Genomic DNA, 21,759 nt, shown 5'->3' with positions numbered 1-21,759 from the left:
GCACCAGCCCAGGCGTCAAAAGAATAAAGATTACTCCCAAGAGACGAGAAACACTAATGTTGAAACTCAGCATACAAAATCCATACACCGAGACATGGAACCAGCAGGACTCTCTGGCAACTACAGAGAGAGCCAGACAAAAGATTGTGAATGATCAATATTCACAATCAGATTGTTGTCTAATCAAAGAGCCAGTGGAGATCAGTAGTAGTGAGTGTAATAGAACCTTGTGATTGCAGCTCAATCTGTCATCCTCAAGGCATCTAAGTATCTTTCAAGAAAATAAAACAGGTGGTGGCTTTCTGAGTAGTTCTCGCTGATCCCAGAGTAAAGAAGGAGATGTGGCTTTTAAACCTTGACTGCACAGTTCTCCAGAAGCTGGAAACTATTTTGAGAGTGGTAGCAGAGGGTCTCTTACCAAAGAGCTGAAATAGTCCAATGCTGGTGGAACTTTCTGGGAAAGTTCTGAGAAAACCAAAACTACTTCTGAACTGTGCGTTGGCTCTTCTATCCTGTATCCTTATCCCTATCCCATCTTGAGTCAAACCATCTTCTGTGGGGCCCATGCTGGGACAGCAATTGGCACACAAGGATTTGATTTTATGTTTGCTGATGTAACTAGCCAGTAGGGGCTAGACTTTTGCGTGTTGGGTGGGGGTGATTCCATGGTTGTTTCATACACATATATCTGTCTGTTTATACACATACTGGGTCAATTTCTCTGCTGGTAAAAATGTGCAGAGCTCCAATTAATTTCAATGTTGCTCTGCCAATTTAGGCCAGCAGAAAAACATTCAGGGGGCGTCTGAAATTCACTGGTGGGTGAAATGGTCTAAATATTATCTGCAAAGCATTTTGGAATACGTTGGGATGAACAGCATTATATAAATGTGATGAATCATTATTATTCTGGACATTCACCTTTTCTCATTTTCTCTCTGTTCTGCCATATCATACGAAGTTTAAAGCAGAAAGGCAGACATAACTGTGGTGTCCAATTGAAAAAGATGGCAGAACAAACACAGTGAGTAACTCTAACAGCTTCTCAATCCATTTGCAGCTATTTAAAATTCTCAGTGGCCATCACAGTCCTGCCCACAGTTCCTCCCGTAGTTCTCAGCCATATGCCACATAGTGATGAAGCAAGGAACTACGATTTAAGATTTATTCCCAGACAAATCCACAATTAACATTATGGTGAAGTGTGACCAAGATTATAATTAATGTTGTAGAGTGAAACATCTATTAATTTAAAACAACATCGGTAGTATGTTTTTATGTATACATTATAAGTGTGTGTTTGTTTGAAAGTCTACTGCATTTCAAAAACCGATACATCAAAATTTCTAGGCAGACTAAATTAAGGTTCCAACATTGGCACTGAGATGTGGTCTTTGACCTGTACCATGAAAGCACAGGACGATCTGGTCGCTGGTCTCTAGTTAGCAAGTAGATTTGCATTTTACAGTACTACAGGCCAGTGTGTAAGTTATTTTGGTGCGATAATGGGAGTCTGTGACTTGGAGCTGACAGCTAAATGGGGGATGCTAGTTAGGATCGGTAGGTATCATTTAAATGAGTAATGGAAACTTAAATGAATATTTTCAAACTTTCTGATATTAAGGATTTTTTGAAGCATGACACAATTTTCTGTATTTCAATCTTTTTAATAACTAATATGCTAATAATATTGATTTAAATTGATAGTGACTTTAACCATTACAGAAAGGAAGTGCTCAGAACTTTCTGAAAATCAGATGTGTCAGTTTGGGTACATTGAACATGAGATACCTAAAAATCACGTGTCATTTCTGAAAATCCTGACCTAACTACTGATTGAATGTTGTGGAATTCAGAGACACCGTAGCAATTGTGGCCAGAAATGGACACACCCAATTTTTACAGCTTCAGCATCTTTCTTGCTACCCATCTATTGGAGTGATCAAACTTTTAAATATGGTATATCCCCTGGCGGTTTACAGACTGAGATGCTCATCTACAATTGTCCCGGAGCTGTACTTCTGCCTTGTACAGACATCAGGTGCAGCCTCAGGGTCTTGACTCATTGTGCAGATCCCTTGCTGCTTCTCAAATGCCTTAATTGGCACGAAACATTCCATCATTCCAGCTTTTTGTCATTTATCCTTATTAACTCACAGCAACAACACAAGCAAACAAAAGCAGGTGAATGCTGACAGCTACTATATGGAGGAACAGCTGCTGTTTCTCCTGTAGAGGAGAATACTGCTGAGCTTTTGACCCAACCTCTTAGCTAATATTTGGGGCCTTGCAGGGCTGTTTCTGATAGGAGGAGACATTGATTATATGAGGCAGGTATATTCTTTGGTGCAATCCTGTTTATTTACAAAGAAAGTACACAAAGTCCTGTTTCCCTGAACACTTAGAACTAACCAGCCGGCAGTCTCTTTTCTTACTATTTCCAAGTATGCCATTCCAGTGAGCTCTGTGCCCAAGAAGCTCAGTCCCTCTACTCCCACTCAAGGCCATGCTCATGGCTACAGTTCTCGTTTTCAGCCTCTAACTCCACTATATACAAAAACAAACACTTACCTCCTGCCTTTGCAATTAGGGAAACTCCTGTTAATCTACTCAGGTTAGTTTTTTGCGCAGGCCTCACCATGCTACAGATTGCTTTGGGCAGTAGCTTCTATTGTTTTCAGTTATCTCAGTATATGAATGGGCGTAATTGCACGTTCTAATTAGAATGAAAGGTGGGTACTCAGCACAACCATCAGGTTTTACCAAGTCTGTGATTGCCTTTGGATCAAACGCTCACTTGATGGCAGCTATTAATGACTTCCAGCACAACATTACGATGGCAGAGCTACATTAGGAGCTATAGGGCATGGCTACACTTGCAGATGTAGAGTGCTTTGAGTTAAACCAGCCTTTGTAGAGCGCAGTAGGGAAAGCAAAACAATCTGTCCACACTGACAGCTGCAAGCGCACTGGCGTGGCCACATTAGCAGCTCTTGCAACGACCACAGAGAGCAGTGCATTGTGGTAGCTATCCCAGCATGCAAGTGGCTGGCACGTACTTTTCAAATGGGGGTGGGGTGGAGTGTGACAGGTAGTGTGTTGTGTGTATGTGGGGGGAGAGAGAGTGGGTTTTGGGGGGGACTGAGAGCATGTCAGCATGCTGTCTTGTAAGTTCAGACAGCAGCAGACCCCTCTTCCGCCCACCTCTCTCGCTCACACACAGCATTCCACACTAATGGTTGCTTTGTCTCAGAGAAGATTAGCAGCCAGCTGTCAGAAACGGAGCTTTCAAAGGGCATATCCGCATTCCCGCAGTGATTCCAAAACAATGAGAAGAGTGGCCACTTCACTTAAGGGGACTATGGGACGTTTCCGGAGGCTGATCAGAGCGCAGTAATGCAACACCTTGTTCACTCTGACGCCCGGGCATTTCAGCCAAGGCTCAACAAGCGTTAATCTTCTCGCCGAGGTGGAGTACCAGGAGCGCTCTAGCCATAGAGTCAGAGCGCTCTACGTGTCTTGCCATTGTGAACGGGTAGTGAGCTAGGGCACCCGGGGCTACTTTAATGCGCTCTAACTCACAAGAGTAGCCAAGCCAATAGAGGCTGCATTATGGCTAGCTATAGTGTGGAAATTTCGTCACAAAGATATTTTCCTACTAAATTAGACTCTGAATTGGCATTATTATTTGTATTACAGTAGCACTTAGAGCCCCAAATGAGATCATGCTCCTACAGCGAGGTGCTGTATGAAGATATTGTAAGAGAGAATCCTTGCTCCAAAGAGCTCAGAGTCTAAACAGACTTTCCCCATTTTATTTGTAGGAAACTGAGGCCCAGTGAAACTAACATTATATCAACACTGGAGCTAGAAAGTGCAATTTCCATCTCTGGTAGCCAGACCCATGTGAGCTCTGATTGAGCTTGCACACTAAAAATAGAAGGGTAGCTGAGGTAGCACAAGGGCTAGCTGCCCTGAGTACAATCCCATCTGAGACCCTAGGGCATGTATTCAGGGGAGCTAGCCTGTCCCATGCTCATGCTGCCATGACTATGCTGCTCTTTTTAGCAAACTCACTCTACCAGAGCTATTGTGAGTATGTCTCCCTAAGCTGGAAATTTTACTTTCCAGCTTCACTGTAGACATGCCCTAAGTGACCTGCCCAAAGATACACAGGAAGTCTGCGGTAGAACCAAGAAATTAAGCCAGGTTTTCTAGACGCCAGTTCTTGGCTTTAATCACAAAGCCATCTTTACTCTCTCTAAGGAAAAGCTTCTCTCAGAGATGAAAATATATTTACAATTATATAGCCGTTTTCATCTGAGGATATCAAACTGTTGTATAAACATTAACTAAATAAGCCTCACACCACCCCTCTGAAGTCAGTGAGTAGCATACTCATGTTACAGCTGGCTAAACAGCCGTGTTTGTGCCTCAATTGCTAACAGACCCAAGCACCCTAAATTCCAGTTCTCGTCTCTGTCAACTTGAGAACATGCCTGATAAATGTTACTGCTATTGTGGATGTCACCTTGCTTCTTATTGTTTCCTTAGGGTTTGGCCACACAGCAAAAAACAACCCACAGCAACGAGTCTCAGAGCTTAGGTCAACTGTCTTGGGCATGCAGGGCTTGTGCTACAGGGCTAAAAATAGCTATGTAGACATTCCTGCTCCAGCTGGAGCATGGGCTCTGAGACCCACCAGGTTTCAGAACCTAAGCTCCATCCCAAGAAGGAACATCCACACTGCTATTTTTAGCCTCATAGCCTGAGCCCCAGTTAGTTGACTTGGGCTCTGAGGCTCGCTGCTGTGGGTTTATTTTTTGCAGTATAGACATGTCCTGTCTCCCTTGCATTGAGGAATGTTTCATGGGCTTGTGTACTGGTTTTTTTTCCAAGCTACAAGTTGCAGCTCTTCCAGCACAAAGAAAATAGGAAATCGATTCTCCCCACACACAGTTTCTTGGGGCTTCAAATGAAAACTGGGAGGAGGCTGAGGAGGAGATAGCATGTTGCTGTGCTGCAGGCTTTCCACTGATCCATGTCTACATCAGGTGGAAGACTGATTCCAACCAGCAAGCTAGGAGTGGGTTTGGGGTCTTTTTATTAACAGGAGTTGTAGATGCCTAGCAATTCTGAAGATCAGGTCCAGAGTGTCTCAGGTTTGGCACCCAAAAACCGATACCTATAATACATAGTCATTTAGAAAAAATAATTTTGACTTTAGCCTCTTTACCTCAGTTACTCCATCTGTAAAGTGGGGATGAGAAAATTTACTAACCTTGTTGCTCTAGGTAGTGTAGCCTAGGAGATAGTACAGTGGACAGTAGTACTCTGGAGACCTGGCTTCTATTCCCAGCTCTGCCACTGGTCTGTTGGATGACCTTGGGCAAGTTATTTTACCTCTCTGGGCCTTGGTTTCCCCATCTGTAAAATGGGGATAATGATTCAGATATCCTTTACAAAGTGTTTTGGCCTCTACTGATGAAAAGTCCATATAAGAGCTGGATATTGTTATTGAAGTACAATGTATTATAGCAACAATAGTTTAGTTAAAGTTGCATTTCAGCTCCCATGCTAAGCCCCGTTTTTTCAGTTGGCCGCAATGTGTGTACATGCATATGCTAGAGTTGGGACAGACAGTTTGCAGGAATGAACTGTTAGAAGGAGCCAAGCCTGTGAACAAGGCTTAGGCTGGGGGTTTCATGTAGTAGTGATCTAGAATTACCCTTCTGTTATTAAACCAAACTCCAGGAAGAATGACATTTTCCCACCTTGAGTGTGTAGGTTTTTTTAGGCCTGGGGTGGGGGGATGTTTTCACCAATTAATTTCATGCCAGAACAAAAGCCACTGCACAAACATGTCTATACATTTCTAACACTTCTCTGATGGTTAGAGAATAACTATTAATAAGATCCTACGAATAACAGTAAATCACACTTGGGGATTGAATCCATGAATATGTTTGCAAATTTCCTATTGATCAACTCTTTGTAGGAATAGCTCTTACTCACTGGCAGTATCACTTTAAGACATTCCAAAGCAGCATATCAGAAGAGGACACTAACAGCACCTGCTGATATTAAACAACCTTTCAATCCATTTATCAACATTCTCATCCTTCCCCATTCAAAGCAGCTGAAACAATAACTATCAATAAAAGAAAATTAATTGATATGAAGAGCATATTAAAAGCCAATAATGCAATGTGACTGATTCTCCCAAACTCCTCTTTGAAATCAGCAGGCCTCAGATTTTCTACATCCATGAATGAAAAGTAACTAGCTAGATTATATTAATAATGTGAACATTTTATTAAATATCACCTTGCCTCAAGGCAGCTAACAGTAGTCCCCAATACAAATCTTTTGTTGTTGTTTCTGTAGACTCTTGTTTGACAATGGTGCAATTTATATTTATTTATATATATAAATTGCACCATTGTCAAACAAGAGTGTGTGTGTGTGTGTGTGTGTGTGTGTGTGTATATATATATATATATATAAAAATAATTTATGCTTTACTAACAGGACCTATATTAACATTGTAAGCAGTCTGGCATGGGGGGAAACAAAAAGGTCAGTCTGCTTGTTTGGAAAGGTCTGCAGTGCCATATCTTAGTGTTTATCCAGAATAAATGGAAAGGGAATGGTCAGGAGGGATGAAAACAATAATTTATAGCTTGAAATAGAAATATGGTTGAATTCTTGTAGTGGTAAAGGGTGTTTAAAAGTAAGTTACAGCAATGGGAATGTTGCTACTGAACTGCAATTTCACCTCTCCCTCTCAGAATCTGCAAACCCTTCAATACTACTCTGTGAATCAGGGAATTTATTATTATTAATAATAATATTACATTTGAGTCTATAGGCCTCAGCCAAGATTTGGGCCCCCTTTGTGCTAGGCATTGTATATACAATGTGCTCCAAAGAACACACAGAAAAGTTGCTGATAGATCAAAAGGCTCAGCATGAAAACCTGCTCCCTATTGATCATTAGATTGAAAATATCAACGAGCAAGGCCACTGCAACCCCATACCACACACTGGTCTAATCCCAGAACAAAGCAGGTCAAGGAAACTTGATCAGATAATTTCCTTGCGAAAATCTCACCAATAATACTTAAAAAAAGAATGATAAACAAAATGATAATTGCTAAGTTCATCAATGTCAAGAGAGGGTTTCTTGAGCATAGGCCTAACTGTTGCTCACTTGACAGATACTGGGATCTGATCTGCATGAGAAGATCTTTGCACTCACATACTACCCCACTTAAGTTAATGAGGCTCCATGCAAGAACATAAGAATGGCCATACTAGGTCAGAGCAATGTTCCATCCAGCCCAGTATCCTGTCTTCTGACAGTGGCCAATGCCAGGTGCCCCAGAGGGAATGAACAGACCAGGTAATCGTCAAGTGATCCATCCCGTCACCCATTCCCAGACACAAAAGTCCAACTGTGCAGATCTAATTTGCAGGATCAGAACGTTTATTTCTACTGGTTGTGAGGACACTGGACCTGACTCTTCTCTCACTTGCATTGGTTTTACACTTGTGTAATTGCATTGATTTCCCTGGGTTTACACTTGATTTACACTAGCCTGACAAAGAAGAAAATTAGCCCAGCTGAGTGAATGTGAAGAAGGAAGAACCAAAGAGAACACCAAAGTGAAGGGGAGGAGGAAACAGATGAATAAAAAATGGGGAGACGTAATGAAGTAAAAGATTATTTCTATATTTTAAAAAATTAAATTTACAATACTGCCAACCCAAAGTATTGAAAAAGCACAAGACAAAAAATCATGAGATTGGCTTGACAATCTTGAAATTGTAAAAAGGAATACATTTTGCGTCTTTTTACTTACCTTCAGGTTTTTGAGCCTCCTAGGGGTCACATTTCAAACTTTTCCCCGCAATCAGGAGGGCTAGAAGCTTACTTTCTTTAAAATGAAAGATGAGCATCTTGTGTAATCACCTGACTCTGGAAGCTGGGGGTTAAAGAAAAAAAACACTCATGAGACTCGATGATAAGATTGTGAGAATTGACAATACTTCATTTAGCATGGAGTGGTATCTTATTTGACTTGCTGTCAATGGTATTCATAATACTTATATGGCAGTAAATGTATATTTACTAGTCCTACTGAACTACTCTCAGTAGTAAAGCTAAGCATGTGCATTAGTGTTTGCAGGATTGGTGCCTCTGTGTCTATTGAAATGCTGTGTTTATGTGCTAATCAATTTATCCAGTGTACCTGGAGTCCTCCATGTCACAGTTGAGATACAAGAGCAGGACAGCACGAAGATGTTACTGCTGCTTGCATTTCACCTGTTAAGTGGATAACAGAGCAGATCAGAAAACTGAAATTTTCCTCTGAGAAATTTTGAATGATATTATTCAGAAACAAATGTTTTTCAATATTTTCCTGCTAGAAGTTTCAAAACAGTTCAGAATGACAATGTTTGTTTTGTTTTGGTTTAAGATGTCATTTTCATTGCTTTAAACCAGAAAACAAAATATTTTAAGTTGAAACAAAACAAAACTTGTTGTTTTGAATCAATATTTGAACATAACATAGCATTTTGTTTTAGTTTTTACAAACTTCAAAGCTGAAATGAAATGTGATTTTTAAAGTAAAAATGAAATGAAAAATATTGTTTCATTTCAAAATGGTGAGTTGACACAAAGATTTTTTTGTTTTGACATTTCATATGGGAAAAATAGCAAAACTTTTTGCCAGAATTGACAATTTCCCATGACGTTTTTCAATTTTTATGAAACTGTGTTATTCAGCAGGAGCATTTACTTGATGAGAAATTTCAGACAATGCATAACTAGACCTCTCTCTCCAGGACTGTCATTCCAGCACATCTCCCCAGCAAAGAATAAGAAAATATTAAAATAAATAACATGTATGCACCAGAGTAACTTTATGGAGGGAGCAGTAGCCCAACTGAAGAAAATGGAATTAGTCGAATGTGTTAAGTTACTCACAAGTACAAGTGTTTGCAGAATTGAGGCCTAAGATTGATACTTTGAGGTTTTAAATGTGAGGGTTTTTGTTGTGAAGCACTTAGCACACTGTTGGGTGCTTTAAAATAATAATAATATTGAATTCACAGTTTCTTGGTTTGCATTCTTCACCAATATGTCTGCAAAACTGGGTTTTAATGAGTGGATCACTTTTAAACCACAGTCTGTGATACAAATGATTATTGTTTTTTAAACCACATAATTTCCCCCCATTCTAATTATAGGGCTGATAATTTCTGTGACAATATGCATACCATTGTGCAGCCTTAACAAAAAGCTGGCCTGAGATGAAACACAATTCAGAAGCAGTTGATTCCAGTGTTCAATACATCTACTAAATAATTCAGTATCACTAATGGAAGTCTGATCTTAGTGGAGAAGCAGACTTCTGTGGGCACTCACTGCTGGTTTTGGCAGCCAGACCCTGGAGAACAGCAATGGAGCAAAAGGTGAAAAAATCTTTAACTGTTCTTGTGTTCTCTTTTCTGCTTTCCTGGAATTATATTATTTCTTCCTGGTGGCGGCTGCAGCTGAGAGTCGAGTGGGTGAGAGAAAGAAATTGATATTTACAGTATGTCTGAAACCAACAAACAAAGTTCAAACCAAGCTGACCTATTAACTGGCATGTGTGTCTTGTTTGGTTTTAGAAATGCATGGCATCTTTCTGCTAAGTGATGGGAACAAAGGCAATGAAACACTTATTGGGGGCAAACTGCACAAGGTACTGCCTCCAAATTTCATACTCAGGTTTTAGGGCTAGAATTTTCAAAGGAGTCTAAGGAGGTGAGGTTCCCAATTCTCATTGAAAGTTGGGTGCCTAACTCCTATTCACACCTTTGGAACTCCTTGCCTGCAGGTGCTGAGCATCTACAACTCCAATATAAGTCAAAGGGAGCTAAGGGTGTGCTCTTAACACCTTACAAAGGAAAATAATCAGCAAGATGAATTCTAATATGAAAGGGCTTCTATTTTTCGGTGCACTCAAGATTCCCAATACTGATTATCTTTAGGAAAATCCATCCCTTCCAAAAATACTGTGAACATCAGCTGGTGGAAATATTTGGGGTCATTTACTATGCATTACCATTGTGCATCAACAGTCAAAAAAATCTGTATAACTTGTTCCCTTGATTTTTGCTCATTTCCTTTCTAAAGGGAGCAGTCTTCACAACTCTTCTTTCCCTCTTGGAGACACTGTTTCAGTCAGTGAAGAGGCTACTCGAAAGTAAAGGTTTGACACCTGTAGCTGCTAACCCATTCTTTATCTTTGTTTTTGTTTTTTACCAGTCTAAAACTGATAGCTACAAACAAACCATAAGGGAAAAGATTTAAAACCTAGCCAGAGACAGCAGGTTTCTCTAGTAGCCTGTAAGCAAGATCTCTTTTTTAGTTAAATTTAGATTCCTTGTGTGTCTAGACCAGATTATTAACAACCAAGGGCTGCCTTTCAGCATAGATTTTTTATCCTTCACGTTACCCAGACTTAACTCTTTGCCTTCATGTCCCCCTTTCCATCATCCAAGAAGACCATCTAGATGCAGGAAATAAACCATTGTTTGGGACGGGTGAAATAACAGGAGACAAGATGGTGAAGCAGAACTTGGCAGAATCCACTGGCTGCATCTAACAAGGAGAATATTGTTGCACCAGTTAACTGGTCAGACTAGATCTTCTATGGTTCCTTATCACCATTCTTCTCCATGCTGTCCAGTTGATTCTGTCCCATCTTGCTTTAAGTACTTTGGGAGGCCCACCTCACTAGCTGTGAGACTGTCTAGAAAGTCACTTGTCATAGGCCTATTAATGTTAAAGGTGTCAAACATTGTAGGCTCTTTGGAGCAGGAATATGTCTTACTATGTTTATACAGTGCATAGCACAATGAGGTCCTGAACTCAGTTGGCACCTCTAGGTGCTACTGTGATACAAATAATATTAATAATGAAAACCACACATATTACTTAACTTTCCAGAATTGAGGTGCTTTCATTTTTGATTAGAGTTCCTTCAGACCTTAATTCATTTACAGTTGAACAGATGCATAATCATGTATACAATTGAGTCTTTAGCCTCTCCAAATCCTAATGCAAGTCACATCACCCAAGATTAGAATTTGGTTCAATGTGTGTGCTCAGTTTCAGCAAATTCAGATCTGAGATGTGGTGGGGGAGGTACCAGGGATTGCTGAAACTGGGGGAAAGTGTCAGCTGAAACTGTTTTAAAGTGGAAAATTGGGTTTTCAACAAAATGAAAATTTTAATGGAAAGTGACTGCTTTCTGCAGAAAAATTCTCTCTCTTTAAAAAAAACCTCAGTTTTCCTTTTTTCAACAAAAAATTGAAATTTTCTGTCGGGGGAAACATATTTCTGACCTGCTGTATGTCTCAGTTTTCTCTTTAGGCCACAGAAAAATGTACGAGTCAATCTGCAACATTCTTCCCTTGTCTCACCAGTCTGCTCCAACCTCACTCTTCATCCAGAGTACACAGCAATCAGATGAACAAATCTTTGAGGTGTCAAACATTCTAGGCTATTTGGGATAGGGAATGTCACTTACTAGGTTTGTACAGTGCTTAGCATAATAGGGCCCAGCTCTCAGGTGGAGCACTCCAGGGACTGCACAAGCCAGCTACTAAGTATCCCTCTTTATTGTTGTTGTCTTGCATAATTTTCATCACACAATGAAGAAGTAGATTTCTCACTGCTCTCCTGGCCATTTGACTCCAGAGAAGCCTGGCTTATGTTGCTAGCCCAGCTGCTAGAGAGAACTGTTCTATCTGAACCAGTCTACTATTTTGTGTTGATGATCAAAGTTGTTTGTCTTCAGTGACACTGCTATCATTAAATCCCGCTGTGGCTGTGTGATGAAAGCAAAGGAAGAAATGGAAGGGATTAGTTTACTGCACCCAGAAAGAATCCAGGTGGGTGCAATTATCTAGTCTGGGATTTACTGTACAGTGCCTTTTATTGTTACAGGTGGAAGGTGTTAGATGATGCAATATACACTTTTGCCAGACAGAGGACTTTCTTAGCTAATTTCTCTAGAAACAGGAGAACCTGAACTGCATTTCTGCACTAACTTGGAATAGGACCCAACATTTATGACCCCAGAAAGAAGACCAAAACCCCAAATGTGGTGTGCCTTTATAGCCAAGAAATAGTCTCACTCTAAGGTTTAGAAATTAGAAAGAATATGCCTGACTTTAGAATGTCAACTACCTTTTAAATTCAATTGGGGAGCATTCTCATTTAACAGATGCAATGAGGCTAAAAATGGGGAAAGCCTGCCTTAAAGTGAAAGCAGTCAACAGAACTAGAAGTGATGAAATTCCATGAGAAAATAAGTTGTTTCGTAGTATTTTCAGCCTAACTGGAAATTAAAAGTACCAGACATATTTTTCTTTCAATGTTTCCAGCCCAATTCTGGACAGCCAAGAGATTCAAATAAGGTTGGATTCAAAGCCCAGTTAACTTAACGTCATCTGGACTTCCATGGGCTTTGGATCAGGCCCATAGTGCCAAAAAGTGAAATAATTCTTTGTGTCTGAAATTTCCGAGATTTGTTCATGGTTACCTGGGACATAAATGTGAATCTCCCATGCGCTGTGGCTGACTGTGAATTCACTCTTTGTGTGTGCACACTGCAAACAGCAAGATAGATGCAATCGGATTTTTTTTTAAAAAAAAATAAGTTACCTGGCACAGGGGCTCGCAGACGCTAGCCCTCCTGACCCAGTACATTATGGTGCTGACACTGCATCTCCAATTAACAGAACTGGGGGAACTATCACCATCAGACGAGGGTTTTGCAGAGCGTCTCTTTCCCAGCAAAGCTCTACTCTTTGCTCACCTGGGCCACAGTGCCCACAACATATGAAACTGCAGAGGAGGGATGCTACCCGGCGGCTACCTTTCCTTAGCACGAACCGAGGACCTCAAATCCGACACCTCTCCGAGTCCTAGCCCCTCTCCGAGTCCTCTGCCTTCCTCCAGTCCCGGTGGGCGAGACTGCCCCGGGAGTGACCTGCTTTTAATCAGCTTCCCAAGCAGATCACATGAGTGCAAAGTGCTCTCTCGCGCCCTGCCTCCCCCCTCGCTCGCTCGCTCGCTCGCACTCCGCGAGCGACTGAGCCCAAGCGAGGAGCGGCGAGTTGCCGGCCTCGAGCCGCCCAGTCTTGGCGAGACAATCCCAGCCGGAGGGGGAACGCGGGGGCGGCGAGAGGAGCCCCCAGATCCAGCCCGCAAGAGAAGCGAGCCCACAGGCAGCCGAGCCCACCGCCCGTCCCCCCGCGCTGAAGGCAGCTTGGCCGACAACTCCACGTCCGTCGAAGTGGGTTTGCTGGGGCGCGCGTGTCAGAGGCTTGCGCCCGAGGCGCTTTCTTCGGGGCGGGGGGGCGCACCGCAGGGCTTCTCGCGGAGACAGGCGGCGGCGCGGGGGAGAGGCGGGCTGAGCGCGGGGCGCCGCGAACGCGCGTGCGGCTCTCCCTCCGCGGGAAGCGGGCTGGGCTCCCTCCGCGGCGCCCGTCGCGGCTCCTCAGAATCTCAGGGTGGGCAGGGACCTCTGGAGGTCATCCAGTGCAACCCCCTGCTCAAAGCAGGGCCAAGCCCTATTTTCTTTGCCCCAGGTCCCTAAATGGCCCTCCTCAAGGATTGAACTCGCCACCCTGGGTTTAGCAGGCCAATGCTCAAACCACTGAGCTCTCCCTCCCCCAAATCTGTTGAGTCCCAGGGAGGGAACTGAGCGGTGCTAGGGGGGGCCGGAGAGCATAGCTCTGGGCATTCCTGGTGGGGTGTCTCCTCTGCACACACCCTCCCCCCCCCCCCCCGCCTCCTGGGGCCAGCTGGTGTCGGGCAGGGGTGCTTCTTCTCCAGGGGATGTGGTGGCCAAGGAGCTCTGGACTCGCCCAAGGGACCAAAAGAGAAGAAGCCTGGTTTTTCTTGGGGAAAAAAGAGCCCCACTCCACCTGCACCCCTCCGGTGACTTGGGGCTGTACGTGAAGGTGTTCCCCAGCCACCTGTATCCGCACCCCAGCCTGCTCCCCGCCACCATGCAGACACGGGACTCGGCGGCAGGCGCCTCAAAGGAGACCCCGAGAAGTGCCGCCCCCGTGAGTAGCACTGACTGACTCCAGGGGGATGATCTCTCTAACCCCTGCACCGCAAGCTGCTCCAGCTCCCGCGCCTGGCTGGCTCTGCAGGCTGCTGCCTTCCAGGCCAGGGGGCGGCCGCTGAGGATTACTCTGCAGGCTAATAGGATAATGGAGCAGTTCCATGCTCTCAGCTCAGCGCGGATTTGAGGCAACTGCACAGCTCCGTTTAGCCACTTGATCCTAACTTGGCATGAAAGTTATGTGGCAGTATTGAAAAGCTAAGGGGCAGGAGGGGGAACTTTACAAAGTGTAAAGAAAAAAATGTCAGTATCTGCCAGCAGAAAGTGTGCTCAAGAGGAAGGCCAGCAGTTTGCACCTAGGATCGGAAACCTGCTGTGGATGCCCTTCTTACCTGGGGTCCCGCAGGGATCAGTTCTGGGTCCGGTTCTGTTCAATATCTTCATCAATGATTTAGATAATGGCATAGAGAGTACACTTATAAAATTGGGGGATGATACCAAGCTGGGAGGGGTTGCAAGTGCTTTGGAGGACAGGATTAAAGTTCAAAATGATCTGGACAAACTGGAGAAATGGTCTGACATAAATAGGATGAAATTCAATCAGGACAAATGCAAAGTACTCCACTTAGGAAGGAACAATCAGTTGCACACATACAAAATGGGAAATGACTACCTCGGAAGGAGTACTGGGGAAAGGGATCCGGGGTTCATATTGGACCACAAGCTAAATATGAGTCAACAGTGTAACACTGTTGCAAAAAATGTGAACATCATTCTGTGATGTATTAGCAGGAGTGTTGTAAGCAAGACACGAAAAGTAATTCTTCTGCTCTGCTCCGTGCTGATTAGATGTCAACTGGAATATTGTGTCCAGTTCTGGGTGCCACATTTCAGGAAAGATGTGGACAAATTGGAGAAAGTCCAGAGAAGAGCAACAAAAATGATTAAAGGTCTAGAAAACATGACCTATGAAGGAAGATTGAAAAAAATGGGTTTGTTTAGTCTGGAGAAGAGAAGACTGAGAGGGGCATAACAGTTTTCAAGTACATAAAAGGTTGTTACAAGGAGGAGGGAGCAAAATTGTTGTACTTAACCTCTGAGGATAGGATAAGAAGCAATGGGCTTAAATTGTAGTAAGGGAGGTTTAGGTTGGACATTAGGAAAAACTTCCCAACTGTCAGGGTGGTTAAGCAGTGGAATAAATTGCCTAGGGAGGTTGTGGAATCTCCATCATGGGAGATTTTTAAGAGCAGGTTAGACAAACACCTGTCAGGAATGGTCCAGATAATACTTAGTCCTGTCATGAGTGCAGGGGACTGGACTAGGTGGCCCCTCGAGGTACCTTCCAGTCCTATGGTGCTAAGGTGCCAGCAATATCCTCACTTTGATCCCAGAGACTTAGAGCCAGGCTCTATGCTCTGGTAAGCACATTAACTCTGTTTGACTGTAATGGGAGTTAACCTGCTTATCGCAGAGAAATATTTGACCCTTACTTTACTGCCACTAAAATAAGTAACTGCAATAGGCACTGATGAATCAGTTGTAGAGTTGTTATTGCTAGTTTGTTTTAAATCTTAAAGGCTTGGGGGGAAGGGTTGGGAAAACTGGGCCAAACTCTGCTGTCGGTGAGAGTGGTGTAAATACAAAGTAACACCATTGACTTCTAAGTGAGAATATAACTCCTCCCATTGAGTTTAGAGATAATTCTGTTGATATATCATATTGGTTTCTGTCATTTGTCTTCCTTATATATATTAGGGCTATTTACATGCAAAGGGAATCTTTTCACTTCATTGAAAGTTCATCTGCTCCTGTTGCTTGCTCTCTACCTGAGGTCACATTTCTCAGTTTTTGACATCACAGGGGGTTGCTTTAGAGATGAATGAATAATAAATTTGTGGAATGTTCTGAAGCTTAAATTCCACCAGGAATTAAGCCTGCCGTGACCATGTCCACTTGGTCTTGTTTATAAGCAGTGTGAAATTGTATATATTATGTCTTTTTCCTATGCAATACCCTTACAACTGTGGCCAGAAGAGTGGGTCTAACTAGATCCAGCGTACTTTAAGTCAGAGGAGCAGGTGGAAGGACATTTTAGCCAAAGGTTCTTCAGCTCTGAAACTTGCTACCTTTCCCTTGTTCCATCACAGCTTCAGTTTTGTATTGTTCTGAGCCTGTTGCAAAGTTCAGCTTTTGGGGTAGCTAATGGATTGAGGGAACAGGTATGCTTGTAGGTGCAGGCTATTCTAAGGGGACAGTTGTTTTTATGTACCTTTTGAATGTTGCATGACAGCTGCTGTACAATGGGAATGTTACTTTTTATTGTCTATTATAAACACCTCACCCCCCAAAAACAACACTGAAATATCCATCAACAGAAATGATCCAAAGGGAAACTTCCTTCCAGAAAAGGCAATATGTAATTTGTGACATGGTAAAGCTGTTGTTGTAAGTTTGATGGAGGGGAAAGGAAAAGTTATCCAGCTAGAAGGAAAATGCTCTGCATAACTTAATGACCATCTATACCGGCAAGTATGTGTGGAGGGACAAGTAGAAAGTTGGTGTCTCTCTGGACTAAGTTCCTTAGCAATTGGGACCTTATCCAGCACTCACTGAAGAGAAAGGAAAGACTCCCTTTGTCTTTAGTGGGCTTTGGAGCAGGCACTTGGACAGAAAGGTGGGAGGGAAATTTGTCACTGGCTTCAGTTTGTGTCTTTTACAAAGGGATACATTCTTTGTTTGTTTTTATTTTTGTCACTAGCATCTTCCTTCCCTCTCTGGCAAATGGTGCAGACAAGGGAGGCCTTCATTGCTAACATGGGCACTTCCTTGCTTGACTTGTGGGAGGTGCTGTCTGACTTCCAGCAGCATCACTTCCACCAAAATATGTCACAGCTAGATCTGATCTCCCTTCTCTTGGTCTCGCTGAAGTCTGTTAGATCGGAGTACTCTCATAGAAGAACTGTCCTTTCTACATGAGCTCTGAAAACATACTGATTTGACACACACGCTCTGTGGTATTTTAAAACATTTGTGCAGTGCCTTAGTGGGGTTATGACTTATATAGAGAATTACAATGCAACACTGAGTCACTATGGAGGGAACTTGCTTTGCTCATGAACCTTGTCTTTCTCCACAGGCCACCTCCCTTGCATATATTGTCCATAAGTTTGTGGTGTTTTCTATGGGAGCAGGTCTGTGACTAACAGTGTAACCTCCGCTTCAGTATTTATGGCCTTTTGCTGACTGGTGCATCAAAAGCATTTTTCTCTTAGAGGTTTAGTTTCAGGGCTTTAATTGAGGAAATCTTTTTATGTGTCAAGCCTCTTCTTAATAAACCATTTAAAATGCTGTCCTGGGATCAAACCAGGTCACTGTAACACATACACAGTGCTCTTCATATGCTTAGAGTGACCAGCACTTGGTCAATCCATATCCTTGCTTTGGTTGTCTCTGATTTATCCTCCTTGGACTGCCTTGTTTACAGGGAGTTCATGTTGCAAGTTATTCACAATTCTTGGCATGCTGGGCAGCTTCAAACTTAAACTGCAGCCTCATTTTCCATCCAGTCAATACCATACTTTTATGTGTCTGAGTTTCTATGGTGCCATCAAGCTCCTAGCTAGATATTGACATCTGACAGCAGGAATATCATTCTGTGTTGCTGTGTATATTTAGTGAAACTATCAGAGCCATTTAGGGTGTGCATTTCTAATTTATATCCATATCCTGATATCATTAGTTAGCGCTTGTTAAGCGTTGCCTGATGGCCCTGATTATATAGAGAGTCAACAGCAACTATGAACTTCAGATATTGCTTAGGCAATAGGTGTTTTGAGATAAGCAGAAGGGCCCATATTTTAGGTTAGTTTGGGCAATTTAGCATCACGTAGACACAAAGGATAACATTTTAAAAAATTCCAAAGTCCCCGATGGCTGCTGTCACATAGGTATTTTTGAAAATCTTCTCAATTGTGACTTTCTGAATATTAGTACATAGAATGTTCTCTGTTTAGAGCTGTTTAGGTTGAAGTAGAAAAGTATATATTGTAAGCTATTTAAAGTGGATTTCAGAGGGCTTGGGAGGAGCCAGAATGGAAGAGCCTTACTTCAATTGGAGTCTTTTATATAAAAAGCTTTATTCGGAGTAAGCTGAAAATGGGCTCAAAAAGTACAGGGGTAAGCTATGGTATTTAAAATATGGATAAGTGCCTTTTAGTAAAATAACCAGCCATAACAATTTGCGCATTATTACTATAGAAATATTGCTACTCTGGCTCAATTAATGGACATGGCATACAAGGTGGCAGTGGTCAAACAATTTGTTAGAAGCAATAGCTCTCATGGTGACACAAACTTTGTGGGGAGCGCGAAATCTATTCTAGTTACTTGTGCCAGCAGCAGTCCCAGCAGTGCATTGTCCACCACCAAGTGCCTAGTAACTGCGTTGAAAGTGGAGGATGTCTCAGAAAATACAGTGCAACCAAAGCCACCTGGCCCTGGGGGTGGATTTGTTAGCCACGAAATTATGGAATTAGTATTTTAGCTCTACAGAATAAATTGCTAGCCTTCATTCATTATAGTCTTTAGATTAACTATAGAACAGTTTCCCGCAATGAATTTTTTATTTCTTTCCAAATGTAATAAATAATGTAGGACATTAGACCATCAAGACCAAGAGAGTCTTCTCCACCATAACCAGTGTCCTGTTCCCCTGTCTGCCATGAGCATTGCACCAACTGCTGATAGTGGAATTGTCACTGTTTCATTCTTTACAATTTTATATGATTTGGAAATAATTGTTATTTTTCACTACTAGAAAGTAATAATGACTTCAGATGAAGACTAAGTACTGTTAGCAGAAGTAGATCAACTCTTAAAAAATTAGATCCTGATTTTATATAAAGGCAGCCACCATTATTAGTGCATGTACTAATAACAAAGAATGACGGAGGAGATATTCAAATAAACAGCAGAATTGTATCTAAACATTTGCCACTAGACAGTGGCTGCTTGTGAACATATAGTACCATTCGGGGGTCTCAAACAATCATTATAATTGGGGTCAGTAGCGTGGCTAGGGCAGTGGGTTTCAACTACATTTGGATTTTTAGATGAGCACTGTAAACATTTGATCTTGTATGAAGTTGAGGTGGTGCCCAGTGTGACATCATCATCAGCTGTAGAGAAAAATGTCTTTGATTCCAGCATCTTTACTATGAGAATTACCTAGCTCACGAAAGCTTATGCTCAAATAAATTTGTTAGTCTCTAGGGTGCCAGAAGTATTCCCTAGCTAATGAAGTAATAGTTGGCAATCTGTATGGAATCTGCTGCTTATATTTTTATTAGCTCTGAGTTGGCAGAGAAGCTGCTTCTGTAGTGTCCGATTCATTAGTGTGTTTCAGTCCTTTCTCAAGTTTCAACAGCTTTTTCAGTAGGGAAAAGGTAAAGTTCCTCTTGGTGCCAACACTTTATTATTGCCAGTACTGGCAGACATATAACCTTGTTGTCATAAGACTTGTTCAGTGCATTGAAGTATTCAGCAGTGTCTACCCTTGAGTGACAGGACCCAAGCCTGGAAGTACACACAGCAATGAAACAGCCCCACAACCCGAGCCTCATAAACTCAAGTCGGTTGTTACAGGCCAGCTGTGGGTGTCCAGTTGCTGTGTAGACATATCCTCAGTGTACATTTTGGAACAGAGGTTAGGCTTCCCTCCAAGGTCTGACTGCTTTCCAAGGGACAGAATCTACCTCTGATCCCCACATAAGTTCCAGAGCTCAGTGAGGTCCTGGGGTAATGGGGTGAGGAGGGTGCAAAACATGTACTCCTGTACTTCCAGGTTCTATCCAGGTGCTGGGTGGGCTGGGAAGGAAGAAGAGGGGGAATTACCAAATATAGACAAAAGACACAAACTGCGATGGTTGTGGAAATCAGCATACTACATCTTATTACTTGGTTTAAAATAACACTCCTAAATCTATCTCAGCCACCTGAAAGCTTGGTCAATTCAATTTCAGGCAATGATAGGCATAATGCCTTTTATAGTGAGCTCCCTGTCTTGTGTTTTGGTTTTGTTCATCTTAGTGTTATGAGCACTTTGAGATTACTTTGCCTACCTGTTGTTTTAAGATGATCTCCAGACTATAAATAAGATAATTGTCAAAGTCAGGTAGCATTTAAACTATGCAATGATCACACAGACGGGTTTTATATCTTTCATACTTCAGGTATTCCAAAGTGCTATAGACCACAGTTAATTAGATACTGGTTGCACAGTGAAAATCTAGGAGCCACTGTGCACTCAGCAATAATGATCTCACAGCATGGGATGCTGTTATTACTTCTATTGCAGAAGTACCCAAAAGATGCTAGTTACTGTGCAAATATATATGGAGGTACAAATCCTGGCCTCAAACCCTGAAGATCTAAAATGACAAAAAACAGTTGAAAGGAGTAAAAAAGGCTACAATATACAAAGTTATCAGGGTGATGAATGACACACATCTTAGTTCCACAACACACACACAATACATATAGATAAGGATGTGTGTGTGAAGAGTCCCAAGTGGCCCCTCTGCCCAGACATTCTTTCTTAGAATGCTCTGACCCTGGTTTGTTACACGGGGAATGTTGTTCATTATACACACACTGGATTTATCATAGAATCTATTTCAGAAAGTGCAATGGGATCTTTATCTTCCGTCAGAAGTGAAACATGAAGGGATTTGGGAATAATGTCTTCCTAGAAGGACGGCATCTCTAACAACGTAATACCTTCCGAACAGTATTATAGCACTGCAGAGTCAGCACTGGCTACAAATCTGAAGCCTGCTTTGGGGCACTTGAACTAAGAACCTCTGGTTCAGTGACAAGATGGCTACCAACACTCATTCAGAATTATTCCCCATTCCCCTGCCTGGTGGAAATAAATATTAATCTAGGACCAAATCCTGTAGTTTTTACTCAGGCAAAGCTCTCACTGAAGTAAGGGTAAGCTTTGCCTGAGTAAGGATAGTAGGAGTCAGACCATAATTCTGAAAGGACACCTTTCTCCTTTGTTTTATTCAAAATAAGTTACGATTGTAATAGTGCTTCACAGCTTGATAGCAAACAGGGAAAATGCCATTCTGGCACCCTTACTTTGTACTGCAAATTGTACCATTAATTGCAATGGGACTACTTGCAAAGTGAGGTACTATTCAGAGTGAGTACAGCTATCGGAATCTTGTCCTAACTAGAGAAATGCTTCCATTCTCGTTGCTCTCCATTATGCTGATAAGATAGAAATTGTGTCTCTCTTCAGTTGGAATCATAAGAAATACGAATCCAGAAACTCTCTTCCCTCAATAAATAAATATTATAAGCTTCTTACTCTGCCTGCCCAGCATGGTTTTTCCTTTGCTTTTCCAGGAAAAAGCTGTATTTGCCATCCTAGTGAATCAGCTTTCCTTCTGGTGCTGGGGGAAGGCCTCTGAGATGCTCTGATTGCCTCCCAGTGGCTTGTGCCACCTGACTGGCTTGTTTGTTTGGATTGCTGCATTCCCAGAGGTCACAATGATGTTTTTTGTTTGTGTGAGAGTCTCTTGTTTCTATTAGCAGCCTACCCGGGGGC

At 42.3% G+C, this 21,759-nt stretch overlaps 1 protein-coding gene and 1 long non-coding RNA gene across 3 annotated transcripts in view; one reads left to right on the top strand and one right to left on the bottom strand.

Moving 5' to 3' along the window:
* LOC125626892 (uncharacterized) overlaps positions 1 to 13,053 on the bottom strand; it is a 49,198-nt gene extending 36,145 nt beyond the window's left edge. For both annotated transcript variants that reach the window (XR_012665963.1, XR_007353858.2), the window contains exons 1-2: positions 12,728 to 13,053; positions 7,866 to 7,988 (exon numbers count right to left, since the gene is read on the bottom strand). This is a non-coding gene — a long non-coding RNA (uncharacterized LOC125626892). The remainder of the gene's footprint in view (positions 1 to 7,865; positions 7,989 to 12,727) is intronic.
* A 113-nt stretch (positions 13,054 to 13,166) lies between these two features.
* The window catches only part of PTN (pleiotrophin), a 120,387-nt gene continuing 111,794 nt past the window's right edge, over positions 13,167 to 21,759 (top strand). Inside the window, exon 1 of the mRNA XM_048830418.2 lies at positions 13,167 to 13,361. The gene's annotated coding sequence lies outside the window, so the exon portion shown is untranslated. The remainder of the gene's footprint in view (positions 13,362 to 21,759) is intronic.

This window comes from Caretta caretta, chromosome 1 (genome assembly GCF_965140235.1).
Source record: "Caretta caretta isolate rCarCar2 chromosome 1, rCarCar1.hap1, whole genome shotgun sequence".
NCBI classification, from domain to species: domain Eukaryota; kingdom Metazoa; phylum Chordata; order Testudines; family Cheloniidae; genus Caretta; species Caretta caretta.
Note: the sequence above shows the minus strand (reverse complement) of the source record. Positions and strands in the feature narration are given on the sequence as shown.